The sequence below is a fragment of the Pinus tabuliformis genome, chromosome 6, assembly GCF_031772625.1.
Source record: "Pinus tabuliformis cultivar Carrire ecotype Pingquan chromosome 6, CPIR1, whole genome shotgun sequence".
Taxonomy (NCBI): Eukaryota; Viridiplantae; Streptophyta; class Pinopsida; order Pinales; family Pinaceae; genus Pinus; species Pinus tabuliformis.
The window spans coordinates 597,307,404-597,318,890 of NC_142292.1; positions in this window are offsets into that span (position 1 = coordinate 597,307,404).

Genomic DNA, 11,487 nt, shown 5'->3' on the forward strand with positions numbered 1-11,487 from the left:
TGTCTCATACGATCAGCTGCATTCCATTAGGATCATGAATCATCTGATGGCAGTGGAATATTATAAATTTTCCCTCATGATCTTTACTTGCTGGCCTATTTTCACAAATTCAGGTCATTTACAGTCATTTTCTGTCTTTACACTTGTAAAAGCCATTTTTAGGGTTTTAGGTCTCATTAGGTCTAGGTTTTGTCATTAAAGTCTTGTAAAAGCTCAATAACGGTCAGCAGGCACATGAGGAGGTCAAATAAAGTCTCAGCATAAAAAATTTCAATAATCACATGCTTGGTGATTGATTTAAAGCAAAGTTTTTATGTTTTATGTATAAAATTTCACGTAATTTTATTCTTCCTATATGTAATAAGTTCAGAAATGTAGCCCTGGTCACCTTGCCAAGCTCGTGCACTCTAGCTCCTGCAAAAGAGTCAGAAATTCAAAGCATTAGTCCATCAAAAGTCAAAAAGCAATTCAAACTGCCAAAGCAGAGTTTTAAAAGACAAAGTGAAAAACAAACATTAGAAAGTGGGGATATTTTTAAGTGAAAAATTAAAGTCATAGATATATAAAGTGTTTTTCATGTTGAAGAATTCATTTGTGCCTAAAGAAGTGAAAGAAACAAGAGCAAATCGCAATTTGAGGCCAAGGGAGAAAAATTGTAGCAAAACTGTGAAATCTTCCTGACGCGGGGCATCTGGGTTGTGATGCAGTTCATCTGGTCAGTGTGGCGCACAGAGCGCAAGAAATACACTAGAAATTACACAGGCGCGGTGCACCTGAGTGGCGTGGCACACTTGTTAGTGGACGTGGCGCACCTGCGCTCCAATCCCGAATTTCGTTCAATCGACCTCATCTAGCTTCCAAATCTTGCAAACCTCATTTCACAAGTAACTGAAACATTCCACTTTGCCATTGCAAGGGTTTTGATCATCTTTGATGGTGTGTAAATATATGAAAAGACAAACCGTAGTTTGCTGCATAGTCATATTGCAAAAAACTGTCTAGGGTTTCAAAAGTTGTCATTTTTGTTGTTTCTCCCCTGCAATCATTTTCACATTCCTCCACTACATTTCACTCATTTCTTTTCCTATTCCCCCTCTCATTTCCACTCATCCTACCCTCTTATCCCCAAAACCCTAATACCTAACAAATCCTCACTATTCCCAAACCCTAATTGGCATCCCCAAACCCTATTACTCCCTAAAAATCACTGTATCCAGCATCAAAATCTCTCATTCACTGTCCCCCTCATCAATCCCATTCATTAGACATCAAACACCTATTCTTGAGATAAAATATCTTCATACTCATCATTGAACATCAAATAGTGGCAAATATGGAAACAGATTCACCTTATGAAAGGGATTAGGAAACTATGAGTGATTCCTCCCAAGAAATTCATGCACCAAGAAAACCACACAAGGGAGGAAAACACATCCAGGTGGAGCCCACTACACTCAGAAATCTATTGGCTTGTCCTCTTGTAGTGGAATGTTTCAAAAATCAGTCCTGCTACCAGTTTTATGAGATGGTGGAAAGAGTGAAATATCACCATGAGCTTGCTAGACTTTTTGTTCTCCATCTTCACAATGGCCAGGTCAATTTTGCAGGTTTTACCTTCACTTTAACACCTGAAACTATAGCTGAAGCAACAGGTATTTCGAATGTGGGTGAACAGTGGAACAAAGGACAGATGGTGGACAAAGAGCATTATGAGCCTTATATCAAGGCTGGCTATCAGAAGGAAATCAGTAGGGTCTTCCCTTTCAGATACCTACAGGACACATATGCTCCACTTATGAAACTCATAATCAAATACTTCAGCTGTGAAGGCAGATTTTCTTGCTTATATACCTATCATGTCAAATTATTGATGCAATTCACTCGAGTGAGGATGATGAACATCCCCTATTTCATATCTAGAAATATTGAGAAAATGACCACATTGGTGCAAAAAAAACCTCCTCATCAACAGTACAACAACATTTATCACTTTACATTGATCAAGATTGTTGTTTTGCGTCAGCTGAGTTTGCTGAATGTTTCATGGGATGATTTCGTTTCACATGAGGTTTTCAAAGCCCTCAAGTGACCCCATCAGTATTTCATGAGGCAGGAGGGCCTTCACATCAGCAAGGAGTGCATGAGACTCAAACCACCAGTGTGGCAGTATTTTTCACTTACCAAAAGGGCACAAGGATATTATTTGCAGCAGCTAAACGAGTACTATCTCCACCCAGGGTGGAAGGGGTCTTATTTCTTTCTAGGCAAATGCTATCTTAACCAGAGGTGAAAGGGGCTTTGCCTTCTTATTCAGCAAATTAGGTACAGGACAAAGGCAAACAACCAGGTCATGATGAAGGGCCTTCCGAAGGTCAAGAGAGAGATTTCATTCTAATTCAGGATGAGGACACTAATTTGGGCTCCCAAAGCTCAAAACTCAAGGAGATCATCAAAGAACAAGAAGCTGACGTTCATGACTTATCTCTTAACATAGAAAGATCTAAGTGGATCATAAACTACCTTGAGCAAAGAAACAAGCAGTTGGAAGACTAGCAGACAATCATGGAGCTACAAAACATAAGGGAGAACTGACAAGCAGCAAAGAGGAGGAAAATAAAATTGACACCGCTAGAGCAAGAGATTGAAGCTAATCGGGAATCTTGGTCAGAGAGGGCAAACATGCACTTGGATAAGCTGCTTGAGGAGGCCAAAAGTGAGAAGAATATTTTGAGGCACATGGCTTTTCATTATTTGGCAAGAAACAAGATTTGCAAAGCAAGGATAAGGACATTAAAGGCCAAGTTGAGGAAAACTTTGAGGAGGAAGAAAGAGCAAGATAAGCTCAAGATCTTGGCTGAAGCTTCCTTGGCCCAACATAGTACTTGATGTAGGTCACTCAGCTAAAATTTCAAGAAATTTGGCACAATTTTTGACAATTTTGAATTTTTGAAGGAAAAAACAGGTTTTTCTGCCTAGTGCATAGTCCCACCCAGCGCTCGCTTTTGCGAGGGACCTCCTCCTGAGGAAAACTCTAAATTTTTGGATTCCTTGTGAAAAATCATGGATACCCAGAAATTAATATAAATTTTTGTCAAGTTTTGGGCCTCCAAAACGGTCAAAAACACCTCAAAAATGCCATTCTGCCCCTTTTTGGCCACACAAGAAGCAATGTTGGGAGAACTAACTTTTGGAGGGGAAAATGGACATCAAATTTAGAAATTCCACTTATTCTAGAAATTTGACAGGCAGAAATTTCCAACAAACCCACTTGGAGCAAATTTGGTGCACAGGAAGGCCTCCAAAATCAGCTGCAAAAAGGCGCTATGCACAGGGAAAGTGGCGCGACGCACAAGATGGAAAATTGCCATTTTTGCCAAAAAGCTCTGTTTTTCACCTAGTTTTTTCTTAGTTTGACTTTTTTCTCTCTCATGGTCAAAATCATGATATAATTTGATTGAAATGGATGGAATTTAATGTAAAAATGATAAAATTTCACTCATGGAGGTAGATACATCATGTATAGGTAGTTTTGAACTGAATGAATCAGTTTCCTAGGTTTTAGAGGCAAGTTGTTCCACTGCCTACTTTTCAATTCTTAGGTTAGATCTTGTTGAAACAACTCCTAAAATAATGAATTCGACCCTTAAAGGCTAGCATGAGTTGTTTTTTTCCTATATCTAGTACTTTTTCAATCATTTGTAAAGGTTGGACCTTTGTGATTGCTTTGAGCATTATTGTACATTCATCTTTGCAGTTTGGCAAAGGAATAGACCAGGGTTTGCAACATTTTGTGGGATTCTTGTGGCAAGGTGATTTAGTAGTGTTTTTCCTTCTCCGATTCAAGTTTACATATGTTTATGTATGCCACCATCTCTCTCTTTTTAGCTTAACTAAATGAATCAAGGATAAAGGTAGAAATCATTGATGTTGTAGTGCTCTACCTAGGGTTTGTTTAGCTATTCATGTTTTCAACTGTTTGAAGAGGATTCTTGAAACTTTCATGCCCTCTCCAACTCCTTACCAGTCTTAAGACTCTCCATTTCACTTAATTCAAAGTACTAATGCACTTTCATTCCTGGCCCCACAGAAACCTCTGCAAGACTGAGTTCATTCCCCGAACCCAAGACTACCTTTCACATTTAAGCCAGCAAAGCAACATAAAATTCAATCAAACTCTTCTGAGCATATACCTAGCCTAAAATTAGTCTTTAAATCAGTCATATCAAGCCTCACTTGCTATATTTTCTTGAGATTTACAAGGAGAGAGCCCTCTCCTGACCTGGTAGGGTTAGCTACCAGGTTAAGCATGGTTTGATGTTACCCTAGACCTGCCTTTCTCAGCCTGAGGTGGATTTAGGCCCTAACATATTGGCGACTTGACTAGGGAAGAAAATTTTGTTTGTTTGTTATTTTTGTTTGCTTTATAAACTACAGAGGAAGCTTGAAGTTATCCATGTAGCCTTCGAAATGCTCTTTCTTTGCAAGTGCATAGTAGATGAATGTTGCTTCAATCAATCTCCGGTTTAGTTTATGAACTGAACATCTGGTTTCCTCAGCAAATGTAATCAAGTTCAGATCTGATTGTTGATGGTGGACAATTATCAGACACTGAAAGGTTGAAATCATTCACCTGGCAATTCTAAATCAGTTTCGAGATCATATCCAAGGACTCCACTGGAGGATGAACTTGACTAGCAGAATCATGAAAGGAAAATATGGAAAGATTAGGTATTCAAGTTGGAATTTCATCCAAGACATTTTGTTCTTTGTTATAAATTATTTCTTCTCTTTTCCAGAGAATGTCAAGAAGGCTTTGCAAAGTATATTGTATTTGAGAAAATATCCTCAGCCTGCATTTGATTCTTTCCCTTTGAAGATTGCAAATACCAAATATTCGCATGCCTTTGATCTTGATCAAGACCCTTCTTCTAAATCTTGTGATGACCGTATTCAAATTGATGAGCCTCAAGAGACCAATGCTGATTCCACACCTTCTGTACATATTCCTATATCTTGTAAAATTCCAGATCGATATAAGCCTCTGATTTTAGCTCCTATATCCCATGCTTTCCCTAAAAATCATGACCTATAGGTTATGCTCTTAATCCTACAAGACAATACCAGAATACCAAATATGTGAAAAAATATACCTAGAACATAGAAGAGGAGCAATAACAGCAAGTATTTTATTATTCAGAAAGCAAAGTTCACTTGCCTCTTTGAGGGGGCAACCTCCAATAGAGCTGAGCTTGAATACAAAATAAGACACGATGCTCCTCGCAGGGAGTCTCTATCCTTTATATAGGATTCATACATGCAATACCATGGGGCAATACCATGGTTCTTATTAATACCATCTATCTAATACCATGGCCCATTTGCAACTAATTGTGGTCCCGTCATTAAATGTGGGTTAACCACTTACAATTATTAATATGGGCTTTATTGACTCTTTACTTAACTATAACTATGACTCAATCCTATTACATAAATAAGGGGGTTAGGGTGGGACCCTAACATGCCCTCCCCCATAAGAATAGCCTTGTCCTCAAGGCTGAAGCTGCGGAAACTGCTGAAGAATAGTGGCTGGTTCCTAGGTTGCATCTTCCGGCGAGGTGTCTTTCCACTTGACAAGGACTTCCTTGATCAGGCAGCCACACAGGTGCCATTCTCATGTGTCCAGGACCTATTGAGGTTGGAGCCAGATTGACCCTTCTTCATCCAGTTCAGGTAGACTGGTTTGAATTCTGCAATTGTTCCTAATCACTTTCTTGAGGCATGAGACATGGAAAACTGGATGGATTTTTGCAGTGGGTGGAAAAGCTAGCTTCTAGGCCACTTCTCCAATGTGCTGAAGTACTTGATATGGTCCATAGAATTTTGGAGATAGTTTCCGATAACACTTGTCTTTGAGTGATGTTTGCTTATATGGTTGTAGCCTCAAAAATACCTGATCCCCTTCTTGAAATTGGCATTCTGAGCGATGCTGATCTACCTGTTGCTTCATGCAGTTTTGAGCTTGATGAAGATTATCTCTAAGATGGGCGAGCATGGTTGTGCGGTTCTGTAGGAGTTGATCCACTGCTTGCACCTTCAAGCACCGCTTGATATAAGAAGTAGGGGAAGGAGGGAGTTGACCATAAACTGCTTCATATGGAGTCATTTTGGTGGTGGCATCATAGTTGGTGTTATACCACCATTCAGCTAGAGGTAACCACTATACCCAGAGATGTTTCTTTTCTGAAGTGAAACACCTAAGGTAGGTTTCCAGACATTTGTTGACTGCCTCAGTTTGACCATCAGTTTGTGGATCATAGGAAGTACTGAGTTTTAGTTGGGTACCTTGTAGCCGGAAGAGTTCCTACCAAAAATTACTAGTGAAGACCGAGTCACGATGAGACACAATGGAAGTGGGCATGCCATGCTCTTTGAAGATTTGATCCATGAAAGATTGAGCGACCAAAGTCGATGTAAAAGAGTAGGTTAAGGTGCAAAAATGAGCATACTTAGAAAGTCTGTCCACAACCACCATGATGACTGACTTGTTTCTTGACTTTGGAAGACTTGTAATGAAATCCATAGAAACCTTTGTCCATATTGATGCCGAGATGGGAAATGGTTGTAATGTGCCTAGTGCTTTGACTGTCGCTCCTTTGTTGCGCTGATAGACGTCGCATTCAGCTACAAAAGTAAGAATTTCCTTTTTCATGCCTGTCCAAAAACATGATCTTCGAGTGCGAGCATATGTCTTCTAAAAGCCTAAATGTCCTGCAGTGGAGATGAGTTCAACTGCACCAAAATGAAGCTTTTGAGGGTGGATGTTGGTGATATTATGACTCTGTCCTTGTAGCAAAGAATCTCATCCTGCCATGAGTAGCCCTCAGTGGAATTTGGATCCGCCTGCAATTGAGTAATGAGTTGAGAGAGCCAGGGATGTGAAAACCATTCTTTGCGAGCCCCTTCAATCCATTCTGGAATGGGAAGGGAAATTGCGAGCAGGGTACTTTCCTCCTCAAATTGGCGAGATAATGCATTTGTTACAATATTTTCGTGCCCTTTCTTGTAAATTATCTCATAATCATATCCCAACATTTTTGCGAGCCATTTATTTTGTTGTGGTGAGGATAGGTGTTGCTCCAAAAGATATTTAAGGCTTTGATGGTCTGTGTGGATTTGGAAGCATCACCTCAATAAGTAAGGTCACCAAGTATCTACTGCATGTAAGATGGCCATCATCTCCTTCTCATAGGTAGATTGTCCCAGATTCTTTCCACTTAGTTGTTGGCTTGTGAAGGCTAAATGTTATAGACATTTTTGTGCCTTGCAGCTCCAAGCATGAAATGTCCATAAACCAAGGGATCCTAAGTCCCTAAAAGTGTTGTTCCGACCCCTAAAGGAACAAGGTCAACAAATTACAGCTTCTCCCAGAAGTTCTCCACCAGAAACTGCTCAGAATCAGTCAAATTAGGATCATTTCAGCTGCTCCACTAGCCAAGTGCGTTGCATAGCACCCAGGTCCACTAGCTAGGTGCGTTGCAACGCACCTAAATCCACTACCAGGGTGCGTTGAGCGGGAAATGACAAATGGTAGAGTCATTCCACGAGGTGGAGAGACAATGGAAGCTTCCAGAATCTTCTCCAATGACACTTGCCTCACTGAATTCGAGCAAGGATGAGTAAGAGGCTCTCAATCTCCAAGTGGAAGCAAGAACTGACAGAGAGAGGAAACCAGTCAAATCATAAGCTGACTCATACTCCTTGCATACATCTATATATGGATCCCTCATCCCAGAGATCAGGAGGCTAGAATTTTGTACATTGCAGAGAATTGCTGTTGGTTTTGGGATAGATATCAGAGTATTGGGTGATTTATGCTTTGTTGGAGGTGAAGAGGGGGCTTCTTTGCTGGTAGGTTGATGCTGGATCAGGAATCATCGGTTGTAACTCCTCCTGGATCTTCTTGTTATATCAATAAAACTATTTGAGTTTCTCCTACATGCTTGTGTATCATTGATGTTTGTTACATTTGTATGTTTAGCTTAAATCTGATCCTAAGCTTTTTATGAATATAAACCCATGTCTTTGTATAGTTTCCTTCTTCTGTGATCTTGCAGGTACTTGGTGAAGCTGGGCAAGTAAGGGAGCAGGTAGCTGGAAGCTGTCAAAGAGGAGAGAGATTGGATCAAAGGACTAGCGCAAGACACAGGTTGGTTCATCCTATTTCTCTTTGTTTATAGTTCATAAAGAAGAATACAAAAGTAGTTTTCTCTGTTTGTTTCTAAGGTCACTGTCACACCTTAGTGGGATAGGGTCGTTCTGAATAGACACTTTTCCCGTTAACAAAATGGCGACTCCGCTGGGGAAGATTGTCTAGTTAGTTTGTTTGTGTTTCTCTTGTTGTTTGTTTCATAAACTTAGAAGTAGCAAATCGAACTGCATTTGCCATTAACAAATGCAAAGTAGATATCTGCTGCTTCAATCCATTCACTGGATTTGTTTATGATTTGAACAGCTGATTCACAAATGATCTGATTGCCCTTTGTGATAGCTCTTAGACCTTCTTTAAATCTACCCTCTGATTGTGAATTACTGATTGATTTTACTCGGCCAAAAACCATAGATTAAACTGCAAACCGTGACCCAGAACCCAGATATAATTCTCGTTTCTGCCCCAGCGCAGGTACTGTGAAGAGTTCCTGAATTTCAGCGCAGTTCCCGAGAGGGAAACCTGCGTTGCAATCCAGTTTCTCTATGTAACAGGTGCACTGATCAGCCTAGCCTTGTGCAGCTGAGGTTCTTTGCTCATTTTTTTTCAGTTTTGTCTCTGATTTTTGCAGCCTGTGATCAGTGCGTGTGTCTATTTAAAAACCCCTTTTCCTTGCTGTAATTCCGCCTCAGTTGTATAAAAGAAACTGTAGATGTTTTTGTGTGTTTTTTACGTCATTTACAGTTTTCCATTGCAAAAGTATAATAGTTGTACTGTCGTCCTTTGGTTCAAATCTGTCGCAAGTGTCGATTTTGATCATAGGAAAAAGTTTATTTGCTGTTGACAGTCGATTATGCTTTTACTTTTGCCTTTGGTTTGAATTTGGACTTTCTAGTGTCGAAACGAGTATTTATTTCAAAATCATAAAGTGTCGTAATCGTCTCTACCTTTTGATTTCGAAAAGAAGCTTGTTTGTGTTTGTCACTTGAAAGCAAATTCAAATTTGTACAACAACTTTCTTTTTAGGCATCAATATTAAGAAAGTGAAAAACAAAACACATGCATGTGCATTTGCATATTGACAGTCTGTTTGGCTTGATTTAGGAAAAGTGCATTTACAGTGTGCTCTTTGCTCTTTGCGAAAAGATTGTGTCTTTCTTTTCCCTTGTAGCTAGGATTTTCATTGCTGAAAAGAGATAAAAGTTTGTTTATCATCTTTAGATTGAATTTTAGGAATTACATCTACATCTCGTGGTGATCCCAAAAGGCAAACTTCATAAGAAAGATCAACTTAAAATAAACTCAATGAACTTAACAACGATTTGGAACTTAACGCACAACATTTAGAGGTCTAGGCTAGAGACGTATTCCGGTGTCGTAAACCCTGGTAACTGTTGTCCTCACTGATGGTTGGGTGATTCCTCCACTTCGAGACGATAAGTGCCAGTACGGACTTGTGCTCCCACGTACCGTCGAGTATATATTGGGAGACCCCTATAGGCTTAAAACCTTTTATCCATAGGAAGCCGTGTCGGCCGCCCTACTGATCGCAATGCACCGAACACAGCATTCGGGAAGATTGACTGCCGTACCGTAAAAAGTATTCTGCAGTTTTGCGATTGGTTTGGTACTCCCTCTACCTAGACCTCCAGAGCAGTCCCTTTCGTTCCTTTTCAGACTCCTTAACTGAAAAGGTCCATCTGAGCACTTGTCACTTCAGGCTCATTAAAAATCGAAGGAGACTAGAGTCATCTTTTGTTTTTTCTCGACTCTTAAAAACTGAAAAAACAAGTTGTGTCAAAGCGTGTTAAAATTTATTTTAAACAGAATATTCATACCCTTTTCCTACGTTGATCTTGGGTTGAGAAAATGGAGCCTACCAACCAAGGAATTCCCCTTGGTGGAAATCCTAGTCCCTTCTCCTCTTGGGGAGATGTTGGTGCGCCCCATATGGCCAAATTGTCGCTTCTAGGACTGACAATTGGCTTGCCAGTATGGCTCTTCTCAACCAATGTCGTCCAGAACACCACCATTCCTGAACAATCGAATCAGCAATTAGACGAGTCGAGAGTTGCCCACCAGCCTTCTACTTCCTCTAATTCTTCCTCTCCTCCTTCCTCTTCGCTTGATGGAACTGGTAAAGCTAAAAGCCAAGTTCCTAAGGAGAAGAAGGAAAATAAGAAGAAAGAGAAAAAGAGGAAGGAGCCAAAGGCGAATGGGGGAAAACGAGTGTCGCCTAACGAAAATCCACACACTGCACTGACCAGGCCTAAATCGCCATGTGTCATTTGCGAAGGAGACCACTTTCACAGAGATTGTCCTTGCATCCCCTAGATACTAAGGGACTGGTCTCCTCGTTTGCACAATCCGGTGTCATCAACCTCTGGTGATCATGTTGAAAGCACACCGTCAACTAGTGAAAGTGAAGCCCCAGGACAAGAAAGGAAAGCTAGATTTCCTTGTAAACTGTGCGAAGGCGATCATGCCCTCCACCGTTGTCCCTTCTTAGACGAAGCTAAAAGAGTTTTGGATGATCATCCGGTTTCACCGTTACGACTTCCTCTTGGATATAAAAAAATCTTGCCGAGTCCGTCACTAGTTGAGAATCCAGCTGGCCCGCTCAGGTGGTCGGCTGAAGCGCCTATCATTGAAGATAAACCAACTGAATCCATACCAGACGAAAGTCAAAAGGTCGAGGCGGCAGTTGACCCGGTCTTGCCTTCAGAGGTTTTATCTTCGGATGATACAGTCACTGAAGAGAACAAGGATGACACCGTCCAAATTCTCTTCATCAACACAGACTCTGACGAACATGGGGGCAATCCACCCATTCCTTTACCGCAGGAAGGAAGTTCGTCAGAGCCATACCCGGCCGTCTACTCGGTCCCACCTCCAAGCAACCTAGTTGTCTCCTTCGACTGGAATCAACTAGGCAGACCCCGTTTACCAGCAAGCATACCATTCCGAATTATCGTTCAAATATATAGAATGGTCATGGTTGGTACCATCATAGATGAGGGGGCTTCTGTGAGTATCCTTTCCTCTATTGCTTGGAAAACGCTTGGTTCGCCATCGCTGTCGCCTGAGATGAGAAATCCGACAGGCTTTGATAAAGGAACCAATCGACCTTTAGGGATCCTTCCCGATGTGCCCATAACATTGAGAGGGAAGACAGTTCGCATGAACGTCATGGTAGTTCAAGGACCCTTGGATTATAACCTACTCCTTGGACGAGACTATATTTATTGCATGGGAGCCATCGTCTCCTCACTCTTTAGAGT